Source organism: Cyprinus carpio, chromosome A9 (assembly GCF_018340385.1).
Source record: "Cyprinus carpio isolate SPL01 chromosome A9, ASM1834038v1, whole genome shotgun sequence".
In the NCBI taxonomy this organism is placed as follows: Eukaryota; Metazoa; Chordata; class Actinopteri; order Cypriniformes; family Cyprinidae; genus Cyprinus; species Cyprinus carpio.
Genome location: NC_056580.1, coordinates 29639886 through 29653170, shown reverse-complemented (window position 1 = coordinate 29653170; position 13285 = coordinate 29639886). Strand labels below are relative to the sequence as shown.

General features: G+C 36.2%; 1 pseudogene; it reads right to left on the bottom strand.

Moving 5' to 3' along the window:
• The window catches only part of LOC122146206, a 28310-nt pseudogene extending 25760 nt beyond the window's left edge, over nucleotides 1-2550 (bottom strand).
• Between the last annotated feature and the right edge of the window lie 10735 nt (nucleotides 2551-13285).

The following is a 13285-nucleotide window of genomic DNA, read 5'->3' as shown; positions in this document are numbered from 1 at the left end:
TTAAGTTGTTATTTGTTGGAATGGATTGCTTTGGATTACTTGTGGATTATTGTGATGTTTTTTATCAGCTGTTTTGGTCTCTCATTCTGAAGGCAACACCCATTCACTGCAGAGCATCCATTGCTGAGACACTGATGCAGTGCTACATTTCAAACAAGAACAAATATCTGCCAGTTGGCTCTGAAAAAACTACTTAATTAATTTGTTTTTATTTTGTTTTGTTTTTCCAGAAAACAAGCCTTCATTTTGCTTCTGCAATAAATATATCTTGATTTAAGAAACATTAGATATTTGTACTGTAGTACAAGACAGAAATACTGAGGAAGAAAATCATTTTTTTAGTGAATTGCATGTGATGCAGTGCTTCATTCTGCAGAAACACACATGCATGTGTCAAACACAGTGAGGGAAGCATGCATGGGACCTTTGACCTCACACAACACTGAATGTCTGTAATGAGCAAATGACACCAAAACTGACTTTGTGTTTCTATAAATATGTCCCACATGTACCATATTTCACAGGAGTTTTTCCATGTATTTTTGAATTCTGCATTGCATTGTGTTTTATGGTTAAAAGAGATGTCCTCAAAGTTTTTTCACAATGCTCATAATTTCAAAGCAGCTTCACAGAAAATCATGCCTTATAGTCACATTTAGCAGATTAGACCTGAACGATAATATATAGTTACATTTTGCAATGATTTTACATCTAACGCAGCTTATAGAAATAATGCAGTCCATGTCTTACTCAACAGCAAGAAAAACCACCAACACTTCTATCTACATCACTTGTGCTCTGACATTTCCATCAACCTCAGAACAGCACAATCCTCCAGAGAGCCAAAGAAACCTCTAAAAAGATCGGTATTGGTGATCGGTATCGGCAGATACTGCTTTCTTTGATCGGCGATCAGTGATCGGCCTCAAAAATCCTGATCGGAGCACCCCTATTAAAAACTGGTCTTGGGTCTGATTCATTCACAGAACACTGGGCAAAACATACTAAATGAAATTAAAAAAAGTAAATAAAGAAAGGTAATTGTGACTTTTTATCTCACAGATATTTTTTCTCACAATTCTCTGACTTATTTTTCTCTCAGAATTGCATGATATAAACTCGCAATTACAACTTATGAAGTCAGAATGGCGTGACAGAAACTTCACAGAAAAAGTCACTTTTTTTTTTTTTTTTTTTTTTTTTTTACAATTCTGACTTTTTTATAAAGTTCGTTTTGGGGGGGGGGCAGATTTATTTTATTTTTTTTACAGTTGTGTGATATAAACTCACAATTCTTATAAAGTTAGAATTGTGAAATAAAATTATTATTATTATTATTATTATTATTATTTGTTTAGTAGTGGAAACGGTCTTCCATATACCCTCACCGGCCACTTTATTAGGTACTTTTGTTCAATTGCTTGGTAACACAAACACTAAGAACAGGAAACGGAGGCTACAATTCACACAGGCTCACCAGAACTGGACAATAGAAGATTGGAAAAAAAACGTTGCCTGGTCCTGAGCATCTCAATTTCTTCTGCTGCGACATTCAGATGTTAGGGTCAGAATCTGGCCTAAAGAACATGAAAGCATGGATCCATCCTGCCTTGTCCTTAGTGTTTCAGGCTGCTGGTGAAGTGGTGTGGGGGATATTTTCTTGGCACACTTTGGGCCAGTTGAGCATCGTTTAAATGCCACAGCCTCCCTGAGTATTGTTGCTGACCATGTCCATCTCTTTATGACTACAGTGTGCCTATCTTCTGATGGCTACTTCCAGCAGGATAATGCACCATGTCACAAAGCTCGAATCAACTCAGACTGATTTCTTGAACATGACAATGAGTTCACTTTACTCAAATGGTGCCTCCACAGTCACCAGATCCTCAATCCAACAGAGCAGGCTTTGGATGTGGTGGAACAGGAGATTCGCATCATGGATGAGCAGGTACCGACAAATCTGCAGCAACTGCGTGATGCTATCATGTCAATATGGACCACAAATCTCTGAGGAATGTTTCCAAACCATTGTTGAATCTATGCCACGAAGAATTAGGCAGTTCTGAAGGCAAAAGGGGATCCAACCAGGTACTAGCAAGGTGTACCCAATAAAGTGGCCAGTGAGTGTATAATCATGCATAGCTATGATAGTAAAATAAATTCATCTTCTCATGTAATTTGTTTTTAAAAATGTGTTTGGGCAATACAAACTACTTCTACTCGAAATGCTTCCTTTTTTTTGCTCAGAAATGAAAAGCTCTTTTTTTCTCGTTTGTGATGTTGTAAAGGGGTGCGACCTGCTGCTTTAATGTACAACCGTCCCCGGTTCACTGCACTAATGTCTTATGGTTTGCTGAAGCTGAGAAGTTTGAGAGTGTTTTTTATAGCGGTAGTGCTGTCATCTGAACCCACCCGCATCAACATCAGCACTGAGCTCAAACACTGCTGCAGCCCCCATGATGCCTCGCTGCATGAGGAGAGAGCTGAGAAAATACATGTGAACACAAAGAGAGGAAGGATCACCGATAACAACAACAACACAAACCACATCGCTATCAGTATCAGCAGAAAACTGATCAGATATCATACGGGTTTTAGTGAAGAAAAGACACATTTCTGCTGTAACGACATGTGGTTTGTGTTTCAATTCTAAGTCTTGTTACTGTTAACTAAAATTAATCTAAAACTATTAAAAAAGGTTTTTGGGTAAAAGAAAAAAAAACTGAATTTAATATAGTTTAGTATATTATAAATATTAGATGAAATGCTTAAACTAAAATTTAATTTTATTAGAATTTTTTTTTTTTAAACTGAAATTAAAAATGTTGCCTTGACACTAACAGAAATATGATTTAGATGAAGTACTAAAAATCCTAAAACTAGAACTGAAATATAAATACATTAAGCTAAATAAAAATATAAAATAAATAATAAAAAGGACAAAAGCACACAACAAAATTACAAAAATGATTAAAAATAGCCTTTTTATTTAATTAAATTTTAAACTATAATTACAAATGAATTTGCTATCTGAAATAAGATTTAAAGTACTACAAATTATTAAACTAGAACTGACATAAAAATAAAGTAAAACAACAAACAAACAAAAAACAAGAGTACTAAAACTCAGGTTTATTATAAATAAACTTTAATTTTAATAATAAAAAAGAATATGCTTTAGTGTTGAAATACTAAAAATTACTAAAACTAGAACTGACAAAATAAATGAAAAATAAAAAATAAAACCAAAAACACACATAACAAATTACAAAAAGTTACATTTTAAAATTAGAAATAACAAAGCTGAAACTTTATTTGAAGTAAAACTAAAATCAGAAGTAAAATAAAAATAAACCTAAACAGAAATATAAAAAAACTAAGTAAAAAAAGCACATAAAATGATTAAAACATGAATAAATACTGTAATGTAATACTAAAACAACACTACTCTGTAATTCTAACAAAAAATAATGACTATTTTCTAGCAAAATACAAGACAGAAAATGTTTTTATCAGGATGGTAGTGATGCTCAAACAAACAAAGCTCAAGAGTCACAGGGTGGCTTGACTTGCTTAAAAATGAACCTGACTGGGGAATATTTGCTCAAACCACACATTCCCATCAGGCACTTCACGAGGCACCTTCCTCCAACAAGCACAGAACAGCCACCGCCAGTCTGACGGAGAGACGAAACGACTGTCTGCGACGAACCCCTCGGCTCTGCGTTTCATCAGAGGACTTAGAGAAGGATGAAGGGGAGAGCAAAGAAGTTATTTTTGGCAGGAAACGAAGCGAGCGCCACACGCCTGTGCCCCTGAGCCCCCCGGCTCATTATCTGACAAAACGAACACACACACGCCCAAGACGCTTTCATCAGAATCCAGATCCAGTGCTTTCCTCTCCACACTAGCCGGGCTGGAATGCACTGCACTCCCAACACAAGTGCTCTGACGAATGCTGCCTGGGCTTGCCTCTGTTTGAAAGTCGACCGCAGACTCGCCGCCCCGGGTTATTAATCTTATAACGACCACATAATCTAAGATAAATACACAGAGTATCATTATCCTTATCGTTAATAGTCCTGAAATATCAGTTCCTAGCGAAAAGAGAAGGTGAAGATATTATTACTCCAAACGACCCGTCCGATTCTGCCACAGAAAGACTTTTTACCATTAAAAACACTTAAAAAAATGATTTCATTTAAACAGTTTACTTTGATTTAATGCCACGTTATCAGGTTTCTCTTTGAAATGTGATTTCTTGTTAAACTGACTTGAAATTTTTCACTTTGGCTTTCTTTTTAAAGGCAAGACACCCGGGTGAATAGGGTAAAAATGTAATTAAAAGATATCCTAATACTTGCCTTAGTTTTGACTGATTACATTAAGAATTGCAAAAAATGTTTTGTATTACAAGTTTTCTGTTTAAGATGCAAATAGGGCATTATCTGATTAAAACTGCACTAATTTTCACCATGCTTTTTCAGAGGTAAAATGTTATATAAATCAGTGTGCATGACATATAAACAAAACCCTATATAAAAAACCTTCAGAAATATGGATAAGAATAAAGCTGTAAGTTTTGGTGTATGTAAGTGCTGCTGAAGTGGAGAAACAAACTCATTTTGAGTAAACCATCTTTAAAGAAACAGTAAAAAATTATTGCATAGATGCAAATAGATAAAGTGCAATAATAAAAACCAGGTGAATGATATATGAACAAACCCCTCAGTAAAACCCCTTCAGAATATAGATGGGAATAAAACTGTAAAGTTTGGTGTATTTAAGTGCTGCTGAAGTGGAGAAAAAACTAATTTTGAGGAAACCGTCTTTAAAGATACCGTAAAAATTAATTCTTAAAAAGGCTGTAACTGAAATCGAATAATAAAACCAGGTGAATGATATATGAACAAACCCCTCAGTAAAACCCTTCAGAATATAGATAGGAATAAAACCTGTAAAGTGTGGTGCATGTCAGTGCTGCTGAAGTGGAGAAAAATCTCTTTAAAGATATGGATTGGAATCGACATCTACTGATGCAAAAAGATAAAGTTCAATAAAATAAATACTTAAATGTGTATTTTGGTTGCTTTCTTTCTGCTAGTTTGAAAACAACATGTTATGAATAGCCCCAAAATGACCCAGAGAATGAAAAAACTGGTTTATACCAGTAGTATCTTGCATTAAAAGAACTGGGTTAACTGTGTTAAACTGAAGTGACCGGTCCTGCGCTTAGAGCAACTGTGTGTTTAATTAGTGAATATGAATGACAGATTGGTTTCTGTGAGGTCTGTGTGGGCCGATCATAAGCTGAACAGACACACAAAGAGCTTTAATGTCAACAGCGAGTCTCATGGGAGTTTGCACGGGAAACCCCCGTCTCTCAGAAGCAAAGCACACAGGCTTATCATTCCTGTTGTTTATACCAAAACGGAAGCAGAGAAAAGAATAATCTCAGTTGTGCTTTAAGCTGTGAGCGAGACCTTGTTGTCGTTTCCTCGTTCCACCTCTTTACCAGTATCTTCAGATGAACACAAATCAACTCAACACACACATCCGGCTCTGAGACACTGAACATTAAATGGCCTGTAATTCGTCTGCGCTGATATTTGTTGTCAGATTAGGAAATGACTCTTCAAACGGCACTAATCAGTGAGGAAATGAGAGCCGGGCTTCACTTGGTCTGCTTCCCAGTTCATTTCCAATGTGAATTAAATGATCATAGATTCTAGTCTCCCTGGCATCAGTGTGTTTTAGTTCAGTAGTGATGGGCTTGTGTTCCATATAACTTTGAGGACAACTGTGCATATTGTAGTAGATTCTGCTCTCTACACCCGTTATTAGTTTTTTTTATTATATTGTACATTTAAGCATCTGCCAGATGCTTACAGTGCAACTTACAGCACTATCACTTCCATGGGAATCTAACTCATAAGAAGTAATAAAAGCTAGTAATTACTTTTGTAAATTACAAAATGAACACCAAATGTTCACACACACCTTTAACCTGCATCAACCTGCCATCCAACTCAAACGTCTAACAACACCCTAGAAAGCATGCAGAACAACCCGAGCTAGTATCAAACCTACAGAAGCTTCAGACAAATCAAGGCTTTTGTTAAGTCTACAATCTCAGCGTCCTGATATCGGAGAAGGATTGCGCTAGCAGGGAAGCTTAAGAAGCTGTTAAGAAGGTCGCTGTTGAATCCTGCTCGTTTTGCCAGCGTTCCTCCTTCAGATCTCTGCCTCGCAGTCATTGACGTTCAGGGTGAAAAGTTTATTTCAAAGTCAGGCGCTACTATGGAGCCGTATGGAACCTGGAGGTACGGAGAGAGTATGTGATCGTACACGCAGACGGAGGATGTGCGGCTCCTCAGGTTTCCTCCTAAACACTCACCAAGGAAAAGACATGAAAGCTGCGAAAAACTATAATCTTCTCATTTCAAACGTCAAGCACAGTTATGCTACAGGAGACCAATCCAAACAAATCAAGCAAAGGACTACTGTAGACCGGATCGTCACCTGTCATCCTACACTCAAAACAATAAAGGCTTTCAAAGTGATACCATTAAAGACTGCATTTCTTATTTTATATCTCACAATTCTGACATTTTTCTTAGAATTTCAAGTTTTTAATCTCACTAATCAGATGTTATATCACAATTCTGAGTTTATATCAGAATCAGAATCAGAATTAGCTTTATTCGCAATTCTGACTTTTTTTTCTTAGAATTTCAAGTTTTTAATCTCACTAATCAGATGTTATATCACAATTCTGAGTTTATATCAGAATCAGAATCAGCTTTATTCGCAATTCTGACGTTTTTTTTTCTTAAAATTGCACATTTTTTATCTCACAATTTAACTTAATATCTCACAGTTCTGAGTTAATATTGCATTTACAAGTTTTTATCTCACATTTTAGATTTTTTTCTTAGAATTGCAAATTTTTAATCTCGCAATTCTGTTTATAACTCACTATTCTGACTTTATACCACACTACTCTGTTTTATCTCATGCTTCTGTTTTTATCTCACAATTCTGAGTTTTTAGCTCGCAATTCTGTTTATCTCGCAATTCTGTTTTTATCTCTGAATTCTGACTTTATATCTCGAAATTCTGTTTTATCTCGGAATTCTGTTTATATCTTGCAATTCTGACTTTAGATCTCGCAGTTCTGTTATATCTTGCAGTTCTGTCTTTATATCTCACAATTCGGTTTATATCTCGCAATTCTGTTTTATCTCGGAATTCTGTTTATATCTTGCAATTCCGACTTTATATCATGCAATTCTGTTTTATCACCCAATTCTGAGTTTTTTTTTCTCGCAATTCTGTTTTTATCTCATAATTCTAAATTTTGACTTTATATCTTGTAGTTCTATATCTCGCAATTTTGAGTTTTTATCTCGCAATTCTGACTACATCTCACAATTGTGAATATATCTCGCAATATTTTTAAGAAAAATTGCTTGATGTTTTTGTTGGAAAAGTCCAAATGGTGAGATATAAACTCATAATTGTGATAAAAAAAAGTCTGAATTCTAAGAATAAAAGTTCAAATTGTGAGATATAAACTCATTTTAATTACTTTTGATATTTTTAATTCTGTTGTGGAAATAAACTTCTAATACATATAGTGTAAAAACATGCTTTGATTATGTTTAACTAGACTTACTGTATTTTTACTTCTTACATTAGTTATACTTTACAGTTACATACAGAAGACAACTTGCAGTGAAACATGGTCAGCTACTTTATACATTAAATATATCACTAGTAGATAAGACGCCATAAGAAATAATAATGAAAAAATAAGTTATAATAATATAATGACAAAACAATATAGAAGGAAAAACTAAAAAAAAAAAAAAAAAAACACACACCCAACTACACACAACTGTTTGGTTGAAATGACTTTCCTCGGACTGAAAACAATTATCTTTCATTTGAAAGCGAACCCATAAATGTTGATGGCGATGAAAAGCCGTGGTGGTTCTGCTCGACTGACACACGAGCACAAAGGCCGGTGTTTTTGGGCTGTGGTATCTTACAGGGAGGTGCTGTCTACATCCTGACTTTACTGGGAAACACAAACACTCCTCACCTTTTGATGATTTTAATTACAGCTTTTCAATGAAAGCAAAGCAAAGCCAGAGAAAAGCCGCTCGGCAGCAGCTGAAGGAGAGTGAAGCTCTGCTGTCTTTTCATGTGACCGGAGCCTTTGATTCCTCTCATCCTTCAGACGACGTGACAGAGTCTCATCAATCACTCCTTTCTCTGCCCTGATGCTTCTGGCTGCTCTGAGTTTACTTATGGCCAAACCTACCGTATATCCTCCTTCAGGCATTGAGTGCCAGTGTGTGTGTGTTCACAATGAGACTCATGCTTCTGTCTGACCAGCTTAAATCTCTCTTAGCATTAACCCTTGTGCTGCTGGAAATACTTCACCTAATTTGGTGTTTCCAGTCAAAAATGACCAGCCTTTTAAAATTGCTTGTAATCTCGATTTCATTATGCTGTATTATCACCAAATCTTGGATTTAATCTTTTTATCAGCTTGTTTTCCTTTCAATTAGTACACGGTCTTGTGTTTCTTTTTGGATCTGACTGATCACAGGCCGCACTGATTTGAGCTCATGCACCTCAGTTATTGAGCTAAAATATTTTTTTTAAAAATTGGGGAATTAAATCTGATCAATCAGTTCCAAAAAAATAAAAAACCTGTACTAATCAAGATTATTATAGTTAACTAAAACTAAAATTAAATTAAAGCCAAAAAGTTAAAAAGTTTAAAAAAAGTTTAAAAAAATTAAAATGTTTTTACTATAAATAAAAAACACTATCTTAAATAAAATATATATTTTTAAATTTTTAAATAAATGTGACTTTTTTTGTTTAGAGACTATATATAAATTTAAAAATAACAACAACAAAAAAACACAATAAAACTACTAAAACTTAAACTAAAATGAAAATGTAAAATATATTTAATATTTAAAATATTAAAACTATAGTAGTATCATTTATACTAAAACAACACTGGTGCTAATTGAAAGAAAACAAATTGATAAAAAGATTTTAATCCAAGATTATAATACAGTATTACGAGAAATTTATACGCAAATTTGGCTGTTTTTTGAACACCACAAGTGCAACAACATATAATAAAAAAGTACAATAATTATTAAAGACATTTTCTGAAGTTGTTCTATAATGTGTTTTTAGTCCAATTTGATAACATTAACCAAAATCAAAATGACACCAAACCAACATGAACGCCGTTCATTTAAACTATAAAATCGACAATTCAAGCTCGAGAAGAAAAAGAGGCGGAGTAACAGCCGTCATTAACTTCAGCAGTTTAACCCCTGCTGGCAGATGCTGCAACTACAACTATAACTATTTACAGCCATTCACCAGCAGAAGTGCTTTCAGTACACATCATGAGTGCGACTGTTACAGATACAGCATATCAATTCACATAAATATCACTGAGAGAATCCCAAACCTCCACCATGATGATTCAGATCATCACATACTGCTGTGATCTGACCTTTGACCTTCTGCATTTACAGCCTAAGTAAGGGAATATACTGTAGAGGTATTTCTTCAACTTCAGCCACTTTGAGGGGTGGATTCTAATCAAAACTAACAGATTTCAACATTTTAAGGTCACATAGCTTTTTGCCACACCTTCATCATTTAATTTGACTATTTTTAAAATGTCTTTTACTAATGCGTTACGTGTTACAATCTTAATGAAAATTCATTATGAAAATGTTTTTAATATTATTTAATTACCTGCATTTAGGATGCATAAAATGCCAACTATGATGAGCTTCAACAAGATGTCGTACTTTTAGTAGAAAATTATTAATGTCATTTCCACCACAGAATAAGATGAACATTGTGCTTTTTTTCCTGCAGAGGTGTAGACTGTAAAACAACCGTTTTCGAACAGATTCAGTATGTGGGTCAATCAAGATTAGTCACGAATAGAAATTACACAGTTGCATTAGAAACCAAGACTGAGATAACTAATGCAGCCGTATAGAATACAATATAAAACAGTGTAGATCAATAAATAATCCCAAAAGCATCGTTTGCCAACTATGAGTGCAAGTTATTACTCTATTAGTAACGACGGAACCCGCGACCATAAAGTTGCTTTTGGAAATTCAATTAATTTCCACTTGCTTCTATCTATTAATAATGATTCCAGCAGCGCGCGCTCAGCATTGCGTCTTTTCTCCAGTAGCCTAATGTTTTTTTCTCGGATCGCTCGCGCTTATTTCCTCCTTCAGCCGCAGCTCGAAGTCACAGAGACCACCAGGAGCGCGTGCATGCGAGCGCATGCCTCATCTCTCCACGCAGGACTTTCCCCCACATCTCATCTCCGCATGGGACAGCCAAAGCATTCCCAGAACTAGTCCTTCACTAGTTTAGAATAACTTACGTAGCGCAACATCCTTAGAATCAACACCAATGCCTAGTGCGCAAAGTTCAAGAGCGCACGAACTGATATAACAAGCCTTACTAACCAGCTAAACACCTACAAGTGTTGAAAACTCACATTTGTAGGAGAATAAGAGCAGTAACGGTCCGTTTGCATCTCAATGAAGCAGGAATTTCCCTGACGGTAAAAAAGCCGCAGCGCATTCCTGAGGCGCCTTTACCTGCGAGGAGACGAGACGCGTCTGCGCTCTTCTGCGCTTTCAGCTCGACTCAAACCCGGGAGATTCTTCAGCACGATCCGCCCCGAGACTCTCGCGCGTCGGGGTCCGAGCAGAAATCTGGACTGAGTTCAGATCATCGCAGTGAATCGGATCATTAGCGCGCACGGCAGCGTCCGTCGCCTCTTAAAGCGCTTCAGGCTCGTTTTTCTTCTTTTCTGCGTCGGGCTCCACCTCGAACGAGACCCAGAGATGCTCTCCCGCCCAGAATGAACCTGAGACAGGTATGCAAGCGCCTCTACAGACTCACTGCTGCCCGCCAGCGGCACAGACACACAACTGCACGAAGAAGAGAAGATCAAGTAGCAGCATCAAAGCAAGATCAAACCGGCTTGTTTCTGTTTCTGATCGGAACTGTGTAATTATTTTTGATAATATATATTGATGTGCAAGAGATGTTATGATGTTCTACAAGTGTTTACGGACTCATAGATGGCAGGATAAATTTATTGACTTGTTTATCTATTGATAGGAGAGGATGCATTAGTGAAAACAGATGTGACACTTGTACTTTTCCCCGAGGAACGCTTTCTTTTTTGGTGCATTTTTCCCCTTCTTTTATGTGCACTTTGAAATGGGACTTTTCCTTTTCCGCCCGCAATAAAACACAATGAAGAATTAATAAAATTTTGCTCCATGAAGCTCAGGCGGTGCAGAAAACTGAAGGATTCATTCAGAACCAAGTGAAGGTGCTTGCAGGGTCATTCTGTATTGGTTTTCATAAATGACTGTATTTGCACATTCATGCATCACTTTGTAGTGCAAAAGATGAACATGATATATTTGAAACAGTCATGTTTTGGCTGCTGTCACTTGGTAACAACTTCACACATCAGGGTGTGCAAAGAATGGTTGCCATGGAAATGGCAGCATCAGCTAACCTACTTCTGCAGGCTGAAGGACTCTGAAGCATGTTCTCCGAGTCTGAAATGATGGTCAAATGATTTGATAATTTGCTATTAAAGCAGAGCCTTTAATTGATGGAAGCTTGTTTCTGCCACAGGATAAATAAATATCGACTTTTTATCTCACAATCTGTCTTTTTTTCCTGCAACTCTTGGAAAAAAAGTCAGAATTGCTAAATAATCGCAAGACATCACTTGTAATTGCAAGATATAAACTCACAATATTGAGAAGAAAAGTCGTAATTGTGAGATATTAAGTCAGAGCCTTCAGATATAAACACAGAATTTGCAAAAAAAATAATGCAATTTTATCCTCTGGTGAAAAAAAATAGAATTGCGATATTTAGTGTTAGAATTATTATTAAATTCTGAGGTTATGAGGGTAAAAGTCATAATTCCAAGATGCAAACTTAGAATTGTAATTGTGAGATAAAAAAAGTCGCAATTACCCCTTTGTATTCAGTGGTGTTAAAGACAATAGAATTGGCAGATGCAAACAAAATTCAGAGGAAAAAGCTAGAATTGTGAGATATTTAAATTGCAAGAAAAAAATAGGATTGCAAGATGTAAACTCAGAATTATAAGGGGAAAAAGACAGAATTATGACTTTATATCTCAAAATTCTGACTTTTCCCCCCTCTCAGAGTTATGTCTGGCAATTTTTCTCAGAACTGAAAAAAGTCTAAATTGTGAGAGAAACAATCACAATCAACTCTGTATAAGAAGCAAGAAGTAGACAAACAGGCGTGTTGCTCAGCTGCATTGAAACCTGACAGATGTCCTGCTAAACTGAAGACAGCAGATGTTTGCTGAGGCTCAGGTGGAGGGTGTGGATCGAAATCTGTGTGTGAGCGCCGCTTTGATGCACAGGCCTACAGCAGTAGCTCAGCTCTTCTTGGGTGGTCAGAATGAGAGAAGAGCTTCCTCTCCTCGTGTGTGATTGGCTGGCAGCAGAGGCAAAAGTGCTGTGGGTTCTGTGTGAATCGGGCAGGAAGGGACACGTCCAGCTCCATCTCAGACCGTCTGTTTGCGTTCAGCTCTGTTCACACACAAAGAGAACATTTCTCAAGCAGCTCCCTAAGATGATAACTAGCACTTAGCACTATGGATTTTAACACGACATGAATGGACACTGCACTGCATGGGATTCAAAACAGTGTTTTTTCGTGCACTCGTGCATACTAAGAGTTTGTGTCACTTCTGTAAAAACTCCACAGATGTTGCTAGTTGCCGGTTTAAAAATCACATAAACCACATGATCATATGTCTGAACTAACTGTTTATTCTTTACACGATAAACTGGTAATATGTAATTACTCAGAGCATGTGAAACAGGATTACAAGCAGATCAAACCACTAATTAAACCTCATTTATACGAATGCATGTGATATGAACTCTAACCACCAGATGGCGCCTCAGTAACGCAAAGGAAACAAACAGTACGCTCTACTTGTTCTATAAATAAAAATAGTTGTAAAAGCCATCATTCATCAAAAAAGAGGAAGACTTTATGAAATTAAAAATCATAAAAAAATTGGCTGACCATGTAATTTCAATTTAAATGATATAAGACTGACTGTACATATAACATTGAAAAAACTGAATTGAATCCTCTGTAGCCTAAAACAAACAAACAAACAAAC